Source organism: Plectropomus leopardus, chromosome 12 (genome assembly GCF_026936395.1).
Source record: "Plectropomus leopardus strain MGB_pleo_1.0 chromosome 12, ASM2693639v1, whole genome shotgun sequence".
NCBI lineage: Eukaryota > Metazoa > Chordata > Actinopteri > Perciformes > Serranidae > Plectropomus > Plectropomus leopardus.
This window is the reverse complement of record NC_142187.1, coordinates 15,263,366-15,273,465: the sequence shown is the minus strand read 5'-3', so window position 1 is coordinate 15,273,465 and position 10,100 is coordinate 15,263,366.

Genomic DNA, 10,100 nt, shown 5'->3' with positions numbered 1-10,100 from the left:
TCTGCAGCACTGATTTAGTGTTTGTCTTTGTTAACGACTGAAAGGCAGAATAAAACCATATTAATATGTGATTTAATAAAATGGTGCAACTGCCGAACAAAATTGTTTGGGACTAGTTCAGGAAACGCCCGATGGAGAACATGGCTGTTGTCCTTAACCCTTAAAAATTTGAGCAAATTGGTTTGACTTTTTTAACAAAACATGGGTATAGAAGCAACTTAACAAGACATGGCCCAAAAATTAGCAGGAAATTAGTTGGTTTTTTTTTAAAAATGATGATAAAATGATGATAAAATAAATAATAATAATAATAATAATAATAATAATAATAATAATAATAATAATAATAAGAGGTAATTACCTGAAATATGCTTAAAAAAAAGAAAAGTGGAAAAACAACAAACAAGAAAATGACCCCCCCCCCCCAAAAAAACCCTCTTTTTGTCCTGTTTTTAAATATATGTATTAATTTTTTTCCCCTGTAACACAGTTTTGAAGAAATGGCCCAAAAACTAGCTTGAAATTAGTTGTTTGGGTTTTTTTTTATTAAAAAGGTAACAAGAACATTACCTGAAATTATCTAAATAAATAAATAAAAGTTAAAACAATAACAAACAAGAAAATTGTCACCTTTTACTAATTCCTTGCAATTTGCGGGACATTTCTTGCAGATTTGCTCATTGCCTTTTTCTTAATGTTTTTGAAAGAAATTAAACCAGTTTGCTTATGTTTCAATGGGTAAATAGTTTGTAAAGGCAGCTTGACACTGCAAAAGAAAACTGATATCAATCTAGGTTTCAGGGGCTAAAGAGCATTTGTGTTATTTCTAGAGCTGACTGCTATGGAATACCATTTCCACCAGTGTGATGGGAAAAGATAACAAAGAAACTTTTTTGAAATGATAACTTAAAGCTTCCAGGTGTTGATAATGTCATATAAAAGTACTTAAATAACTTACTAAAAGCTTAGGCATGAGTGCGCTGTTATGGAAGTCCATTACTGCCAGAGTCGCTGGTGTACATGAGAAACTTTCTCAAAAGACTTGGTAAAGTTTTCTATTACTTTTAGATATTAGCCTAAGTTGTTATTTTGATTACGCTTTTCCTGAGTTTTGAAATACTAAGTAATTATTTTGATGAATATTTTCATTATCTGAGATAAGTAGATTTTAGTCAATATTTTCACAAAGTTTCCCATGATGTTGGGATACTGACTCATTGTTTTGAAATACTGACTCATTGACTTACTAAGTTATTATTTCATATGATGAGAAAGTCCTAATTGTCAGGGATTTTCTCATTACTTTAAGATACAAACTCATTATTTTTGCAAAGCTTCTCTGTATTTTTGATATAATGTAGGTATTTCAAGAAACCTTTTAACAATTATTTGCAGGATTTTTGTTTTTCATTACACCTACAGAAATAGACATCCAGAGTATGGAATTATTTGAGCCAGTTGTTATTAGTTAGACTAAATAATGATTACAATGTTGATAAACTGTTCCCATTTAACACTTTTCATACAAGAAATTTAGCTCAAAGTGCTACAAAACAAAAAAAAAACAAACATAATTTAACAAGAGATAAAATATTTAAATAATCCTACAAAAGATGGAGGTAAAAGTAATAAACAATCAAAATCAAATGATTAAAAAATGCATGACTTATTAAAGTATCACAACCATAGCTCTTCCACCATTTGCATCATATTGATTCATTGGTTTGAGGCAAGTTCATAAATACATGAAGAGTTTTTAACATAAGAATTAAGATTAAATGCATGACAAATTGGAAGCCACTGCAGGAACTCAAAAAAAAAGTCCCTACAATTACAATAAATGGTTTAATGAAGAGCTCTCTCTCATTTCAAACGTGTCTCCTAACGTGCACAGTGATGGTGATGGTGATGGCCTATTTGCTATCAGATGACCAGACGTGATCGATTAAGGACAGGTCAGTTGATGTATCATCCATCGCTGTTGTGAATTCAAGTTAACAGTAATCATTTGGGCTGGAAATGAATAAATAATGACTTTTCTGAAGGTCACAATATTTGACCTCTGAATCAGCTCCTGAGCTAGATTACTGCCTGAACTACAGTTCCCACCTCTGCACTAAAGTCCAGGATGTTACCACTTCTGGTGCGATCTCCCAGGAAAAAATAAGCATTATGTTTGTCAAACATAAGGCAAGTAAAACAAAGAAAGGACAGCTTTTTTGTTTTAACCCGTAGCTAGTTACCAAAGTAAAATGGCAAGCGATTCAGTTGTCTTTGCAACAGCAGCACCAACATTCATACCACATGAAACCACTACGTTGTAAAAGTCTCATTACACTTTCATAACCTCTGTGATGATGCAGAACGACTATCGCTCCATCCAGCTTAGTCTTAGCAAGGTACTGGAATAAGTCCCAACTTGTAGGAAAGATTTCTGCACACTCACATCCATGTGAAACAGAAAAGTGAAATGCTGCATACAGGTTAGAGTGAGGAAATCTCTTTTTTACAAGTCTGCAATAACTTGAACTGGTTCTTGCTGGTTCAGCAATATGCTCAACATTCACAATCATGTCAAAGGTTACATTTGAATGTGTAAAGACAATAATATGTATAAAATGGTACGACACTGACAACAGAAACTTTAACTTCCACAGTCAGTTACACATCTCAGTACAATACAGCACAATCTGGCCATGATCCATCAGCGTGACTCGTCAAAGACGGCACATCCCACCTGAGCCAACATTCAGCAGCAGTTACTAAGAGTGACATGAGTAACCAAAGCAGTAAAAGTGAAATGACTCTTACACCATGGATCCACCTATTTCCAAACATGAGGCTGGTGTTTCCTATAATCCATGTCTTGAACTCTGCTGTGATTAATAGGAGTGGTGAGTGTCATGCTGGCCGTGTTATTCAAAGGGTCATCATTCATGACTCCCCAGGTCCCAGTTTTCATGGACATGGACAGGAGTGTATCCACACAGATAAGAGTCTAAATATGAGGAACAGACTGAGAGACTTTCAAGTTACTGAACACCTAACACCATGAGATACATAAAAACAAAATCAAAGCAACTGGATGTCCGGCCTTGTTCATTTGTAGTAGTAATTTTGTAGTAGTAAATAGCTGGAGTTATTTCAGTACTGAAGTCCTTTTAAAAATACTGGAAGTTTTTGGAATAATGCTTATTTGATCAAAAAATGGATGAGAAATGGATGTGAGCAGTGGGCTCGCACATTTGTGAGCTAAATAAGCAGGACATGGTTATGTTAGCTTAGCATAAAGCCTGGAAACAGAAAAACAGCTCCTCTAATTATCACTTTATATCATGTTTGTTTAATTTTTACCAAAATGTAAAAACATCAAGTTGTGGCATTATGGAAGGTTTTGTGCTACACAAGTCAGAGTGACTAAACTTCGCTAACCAGCTTATAGCTGGAGCTTCATATTTATCATTAGAGCTGCAATGATATCATTAGATATCATTAGAGCTGCAATGATTAATCAATTAGTTATCAACTAATAAATTAGTCACCAACTATGATATGATAATGAAGTGTTCAGGTTTAGTACATTTTAAAGAAAAAAAAGTCAAATTTCTGTGATACCAGCTTTTTAGAGGTGTATTTCACTGCAGGAAAGATGTCTTTTTTTCTTTATTAAAAAAAATGTGCACTATCAGACCAATAAAATGCTCCAGGAATGATGAATGATGATTGTGATTACCCTCTTTTCTGAAGAAGTGACCATATGAACACCCTTCAGTTTCACAACTTCTTGTACACGACTTCTTAGTTGTAAACATGAAAACATGAGTTCCACTTCAACAGTTACTAAATCCCTGAACCACTTTTTTCAGTTGAAAACCAATATATATATATATATATATGGGCATTTAGTAGTGTTGTTGATTGATTCAGGTCCAAGTCTTGACATCTGAGTACAAAGTATTAAAATTTTATATTTTGTGTTATAAATATGCATAGTGACTGCCCTCTAAAGGTTAAAACTGGCTATTGCAATTGAATTTTGCTATTGGCTGATTCTGGTAGTAGGAGCCTGCTTTTACCACTAACCGTGTCCCTGCCGTGTCAAAACCCTTTCACCAACCAACTACTTTGTGCGTGTGCAGGGAGGTGCTGTGGATTGAGAGGTGGCATGACTGGCTTGCTAGTTGTGTCTTAGCCCCCCTCCAAGCCCTGAAACTTTTTTTCATATTCCAGCAAGGAGGCACTCAAGCGAAAAGCGGGGAGTTTAGTTACTTCTGAAATGGAAAAGGGTCAGCATTTTAGCACTCCAAATTCCCTTGTCTAAAAGTCAGTGGGTTTTTTTTGATGGATTTTTGGTCAGATGCCTAAATCTGAAGAAGCCACCCTTGCATTTCTGCATTTACAAACCATATGCATCTTTCCTGAACCGATGACGCCATATCCCCACCTCTCTCTTAACCTGCATGCGCTAACCCCGCCAACAACGACAACAACAACAACAACAACAACAACAACAACAACAACAACAACAATAGCAGATTACAGTATTTCGTTCATGCTGCAGAAGCTACTGAGCATGATATAGCTTTTACAGCAAAATCTTCTGGTCCACACAAATGTCTTCTTTCTAGCTTGATTCATATTCTCCGCCATCTTCTTCTTCGTGTGTTTGTTTACATAGCACAATGTTTACGCGCATGCTCCATGTTTTATTCTCTGTTTTTGGTGTATTTCTGTGGCAGCACCATTTACAGGCCTGGCATATATACTACAGCTTTTTCAGTGGTTTTGTGTGGACACACATTTCTTGAGACAATTCTGTGTTTACAGAAAACCTTTTCAAAACGAAAAAGAAATAGATCAGTTCGGTCTCCGTGTGGACATGGCCTAATTGGTTGCTGGACATGGCTAAATATTTACTGCACAGACATGAGAGCGGGATCAGTCTTTTCATCTAATTTTCAATAGGCGAATAAGTGTATTTCCCAAAATTATTTAAAGAGGAATTTATAAAAGTATGGGCTATTTGAATAAATTAGTGACATGCCACCTCTGATTTTAAAGATAGTGAATATTTTCAGGATGACAGTGAGGAAATCAGAAGTTAAAATATTGTTCAGTAGGCTTAAATCTGTTACATGAAATTGTCAACTGTCCATTTGAGATATTTTTTTGTATGGGAATAAAAAATCCTGAAAACTGTCCCAAATGATGAACCAGTTATTCAATGTGAGTCTATCTGTAAGCTCTGTCGACAACTGCTGAAAAAAGGAACCAGGATCTTCTGCTTTTCCGTTCAAGCAGAGAAAGATAATATCCTTCACAGTCACTCTCTGTGCAGATGTTCTCAGCGTTAGATAAGAAAAGTCAAAGTCACTCTTGTGGACATCTTTCTCGCAGCCACTCAAGCTCTGTTTCTGCAGAACTGATTTCACAATGAAGAGCTGCAACTGTCCAGTCATCCGTCTGCAGCAGCGGTCAGCAGTTAATTTGGGTTCACACCGGGGGCGGAGGGTGTGGTGGGCGGACAGAGGGGTAGTACTGGTAGTGCACTTATCCATTTTACATGGTGATTTCAAGCTAATTTTGTGCTCCCATTCAACATTTTGATATTTTGCTCTCTGAACTTCATACTGATACCAACCAGTAGATTCACCAGTTTTAACTTTTATGTGCTGCTGATTAATGTTTTCAACCTAAAAGTCACAAAATAGTATTGAAAGAAGATGACTTTGAGGTTACAGCGGACTAGAAATGACTTGCAGAAAGTCACACATGATCAAATGTGCTAACAGACACACCACAGATAAGAAAACTGCGCGTTGTTAACAAGCAACACACTGTTGTCTTTCCTGCTTCTTTTTCTCACCACTGATTACATTTGTGTTCATGCAGAGACATTGTAAAAGTCAGTATTTTTCCCTACAAGTCTACCACAGTAAAAAGAAACAGGTATATTACATCTGCAATGCATCTTATTAACCTGCCACATATTTTTCAGTGTTCGAATAATATGGATGTGAAGTACAGTTTAAGTTCTGTGTCCTGGATGACAAACTGTGACACACACTCTGAGCAAACGCCAAATCAGTTCTGCTGAAACTTAACTGAGTTCTGATAACTTTAACACCAGACAAAACATTTTAGGAACATGCAGAGATGGTGCAGTGACGAAGTTACTGTGTGAAAGCCCAGCCTTTTTACTCCACCCAAACCGGTTTGAACAGAGGGGCGTTTTGTGTGTGAAAATATCTACAAGAGACAGACCGCAGACTTGAGAGCATCAGCTAAAAGAAACACTTGAGAAAAATAAGATTAAAAGCTGTGCAAAAGCTATAAAAAGTTATTAAAAACAAGTGCTGTAGAAAATAAACAAATGTACAGACATACACATGAACTGCAGGCTTAATTCGGATTGCCTCTTGAACTCTGACCCTTCGAACGGTCGCTGCACCCCCACAGACATGCATGAGACACAATGACCAGGAAGCACCGAGCAGGGTTCTTCACATCCACACACCAACATCCCCCCAATGAGATTCTAAGTATTTGAGAGAAAAATTTACAACCAGAAACGGGCTGGTTGAAAACAACGGGAGCTGCTGATCACAGTGATGGATGAGAGGAGGTGATTTGTGGAGTGTTTACAGCATAAATCCAAACATCTGTTTAGTGTAACGCGAGAGTTTCTCTTCAGTGTTTCTTCCATTTCTATCATACTTTCAAAAATTACTTAGAAATTGTAGCCATGCTGACCCTGGACCAAGGATCATACGTTAGTCAAATCAGAATAATTATCCTGACAAGTGAAGTGCTACTGTTGCAGGACGACAAGATTTAAAAGTGAGAGCATAGGCGGGAAAAACAAGACGTTTGTGGACCTCCTGTGTGAAAGAAGAACTGTCTTGCGGTCAGCAGCGTCCAGTAAATCATTCATTGTGTTCACACTCGGTCCCTATCTGGTGGCTGCAGTTGGGGCCAGCCGAGAGGTCAGTGTGGTGCGGACGGCCGCTGGCAGGGAAGCAGGCCGCATGCAGTTAAACTGAGGAAAAGGAGTAAAATCAGATTGCAGCTGGAGAGAAAGGGACGGAGATGGTTTAAAACAGGGAGGGAGGGGGTTGTTACAATGTGGTTAGAGTTCTTGAGCCAAAGGAACCTGTGAGGGGATGAGATAGCATGATGTGGTTTTCACTGAGATGCCACTGAGGAGTGGAAGTGCAGAGGTGTACGCTCAGACTGAGAGCCTGGGACCAAACAGAGACATAAACCAGGGAAAGTCAGTTTAGCCGCAATAAGCTATTATGGCATGAATCCATGGCACGCAGAACACTGAGAAAAATCGACTTTTTGTGTTTTGTGTACGACTAAAGAGATCACAGATTGAAATGATTCCCTTGTCTGAATTGCTGCAAGCATAAACCGGCAGAAAGGTCAACTGAATAACTTTTAACACACTAGTCGCTATTTCTGTCTGAAAGAAAAAAAAAAATCTGTTTTCACTTGTCAGAACCCTGATTAAAGTGAGACTGTGTGTGTTTTGAGAGACACAATAATACTTTCTGTCTGATACAAATTAAATGACATGACAACTGAAGTGCGCCTTTGCTAAATTGAGTACACTCAGCCTTATTTAGTCTGGTATGACCAGTTAGCTTATGGAGACCGCTGTTAGCTTACGTCAGTAAACTTTAGCTTGATATTGCTATGTAACAGACGTAATGAGCCAGTTAACTGACTTGATGATTTTCAGAAAATGACCTCACTTAACTGTGATGCAGCCTTTAAAACCAGGAAGACAACACTTAATAAAATCCATATTCTAAGACGATATCTAGTGTCATATCACCATATTGATATAATATCCATACATTCCCCAGCTGTAGTTTGCATCAGCGTCCCCTAACTGTCACACACAGCCACAGCGGTCACTGTTTGGCGGATTTTACATTGTCTTTAATTAAAGTGAACAACGGCAGTGCCCATTTCAAACATGCCTGTTTGATGTGATGTTTGATGTTTCAAACATGCCTGTTTGAAATGGGCTGATTGCTTGGCCTCCAGTACTTGTTGCTATCCAATCTCAGAGAGAATGTTGTCCGCAATGTTATATGCAACTGTAAAGCAAGAATAGGTTACATTTGTATGTTATCATGTAATGGTATGATAAAACATAACGTTTCTGTTTCTGTTTTAACGCCGTGGTTAATTTGCGGTTGTGTTTAGGCACAACCGCTTAGGAAAAAATCATGGTTTAGTTGGTTGTTTCGCTCGCTGGTACGCGGTTTTGGTACAAAACAGTTGTTTTTTTTTTTTTTACAGAGACACAGTGCCTAGGATAGTGCTTTTTTTTGACACTATCCTAGCTAGAAAGAAAGCAATGAATTGCTAAAATTGCTGTGTAGTTTGTTGGTCTTGAACAGTAGTTTGCAGCTTGAACAGCTGCCACTCCATCCACCATCCCAGTCAGCTCATATACTGTGTAAATATAGAAACCCTGATATGGAAAATTTGAGATTTTTAAGTTTAACGTATCCCTGGCTTGCAGAAACATACAATGCTAACATCTTTTTCTGACGGCGGGGCTGGTTTTGCTACTTGGACCTTTCTCGAGATCTGTTTGTCCAAACAACCTGACACTGGGTCCCGAGCAATAAACCTGCCATTATTTAGTAGAATTCACTAACAATGCCAAGGCACACGCATGGCTCGAGTATAAAAGCTCACATGAACATTTCATTGCTTCAGTGAAATCAAAGCTATTTTGGGAACAAAAACATTCTCTACGAAAGTTACATCACTGATGCGTGTAACATGTTTGAGTTTGCTACAATGTAACATCTCCGATCTTTCTTTCCTCATCTGTTCTTGAATGTTCTGTAGCAAGCAACGGAGAGCGAGCTGTACTGAGCATGCCGCTCAGGGGTGTAAGAGGTCACGGGGCAGGTTCCCCTCTCATTGGACTAAACTAATGCACAATTATTAAATATGCCGATAAATCACAGGAGCTCGCACTTGAAACTGCACTTCCTTGGATCCTCCGCAATAAATCTGCCAAGTCAATTGGATAAATGGTTGCCAAGAAAATCTAGGGACACACAGATAGACAGGCAGACAGCTGGAGACTACTTCCATTTTAGTAAGACCACACTGCGTCAAAATCAAGACAACATTTTAACAAGCGGCAGTGCACTCTGCTCCTCTTGTCAACATTCACATACATGTGGTATGAGAGCTGCAGCCTCAGGTATATTTAAAACTACGAGGAGTCCCCACAGTCTCTGTCTGTCCTCGCCATAGTCGAAAGGGCCCGAGGTTTAGAAAATAACCTCATGGCTCACCAGCACAAGTTTTTATTTAACCCAATGACTGTGATCAGCACCTTTTACAAGGTAGACAAGCTCTGTTACGAAAAGCAAAGCAAAAATACAAGAAACCCCTCCTCCGCCTCCTCCTTCCCCATGGCTACGATCACTGCGATTGGGCTTCTATTTCAATCACATACTTGCTGTAAGACTAAAAGAGCAAGAATCAAGGCCCGCAGGGGAAGAGGTAGTAGGGTGAGGGTTAGAAAGAGACAAGAGTTTGTGGCAACACTGATAGCGTCTTCTCGACTCTGCACTTGGTTTCCTGTTCTGAGTCAGTGTGTGACTTTTAACTCTGTCACTTCAACTGTGTCTCTCTCACTTTATCTGACAAGAATAATCAGAATGTCAGTCTGCAGCTTTAATTTAAAACAGGGGTTGTTTGTAATATTTTAACTGAAAGCATGTATTTGCATATCTGGTTTCATGAGATGAACCACAATCTAGAGAAAATGTTCATTTGTTCACTGTCCGTTCTGCCGTTTGCCGCATGTTGTAGAAATCATCAGACATCAACTTTAAGATTTCTTTTGCTCAAGTCTGATATCCTGTTAGGGACTGCACTTTATTTATCAGAGTAGTGGGGTGACTGAGGTGTGACTTTGTCTTTTTTATGACCCTCCCTGAAGCTACAAATGTTTTCCCTTGAACCTCCCTGAGTGACTGAGGGAAAATGCATGTCACTCCTTCTGCTTATTTTTTTTAAAGAAAATATGTCTTTCAAACCCACTTGCTGGTTTT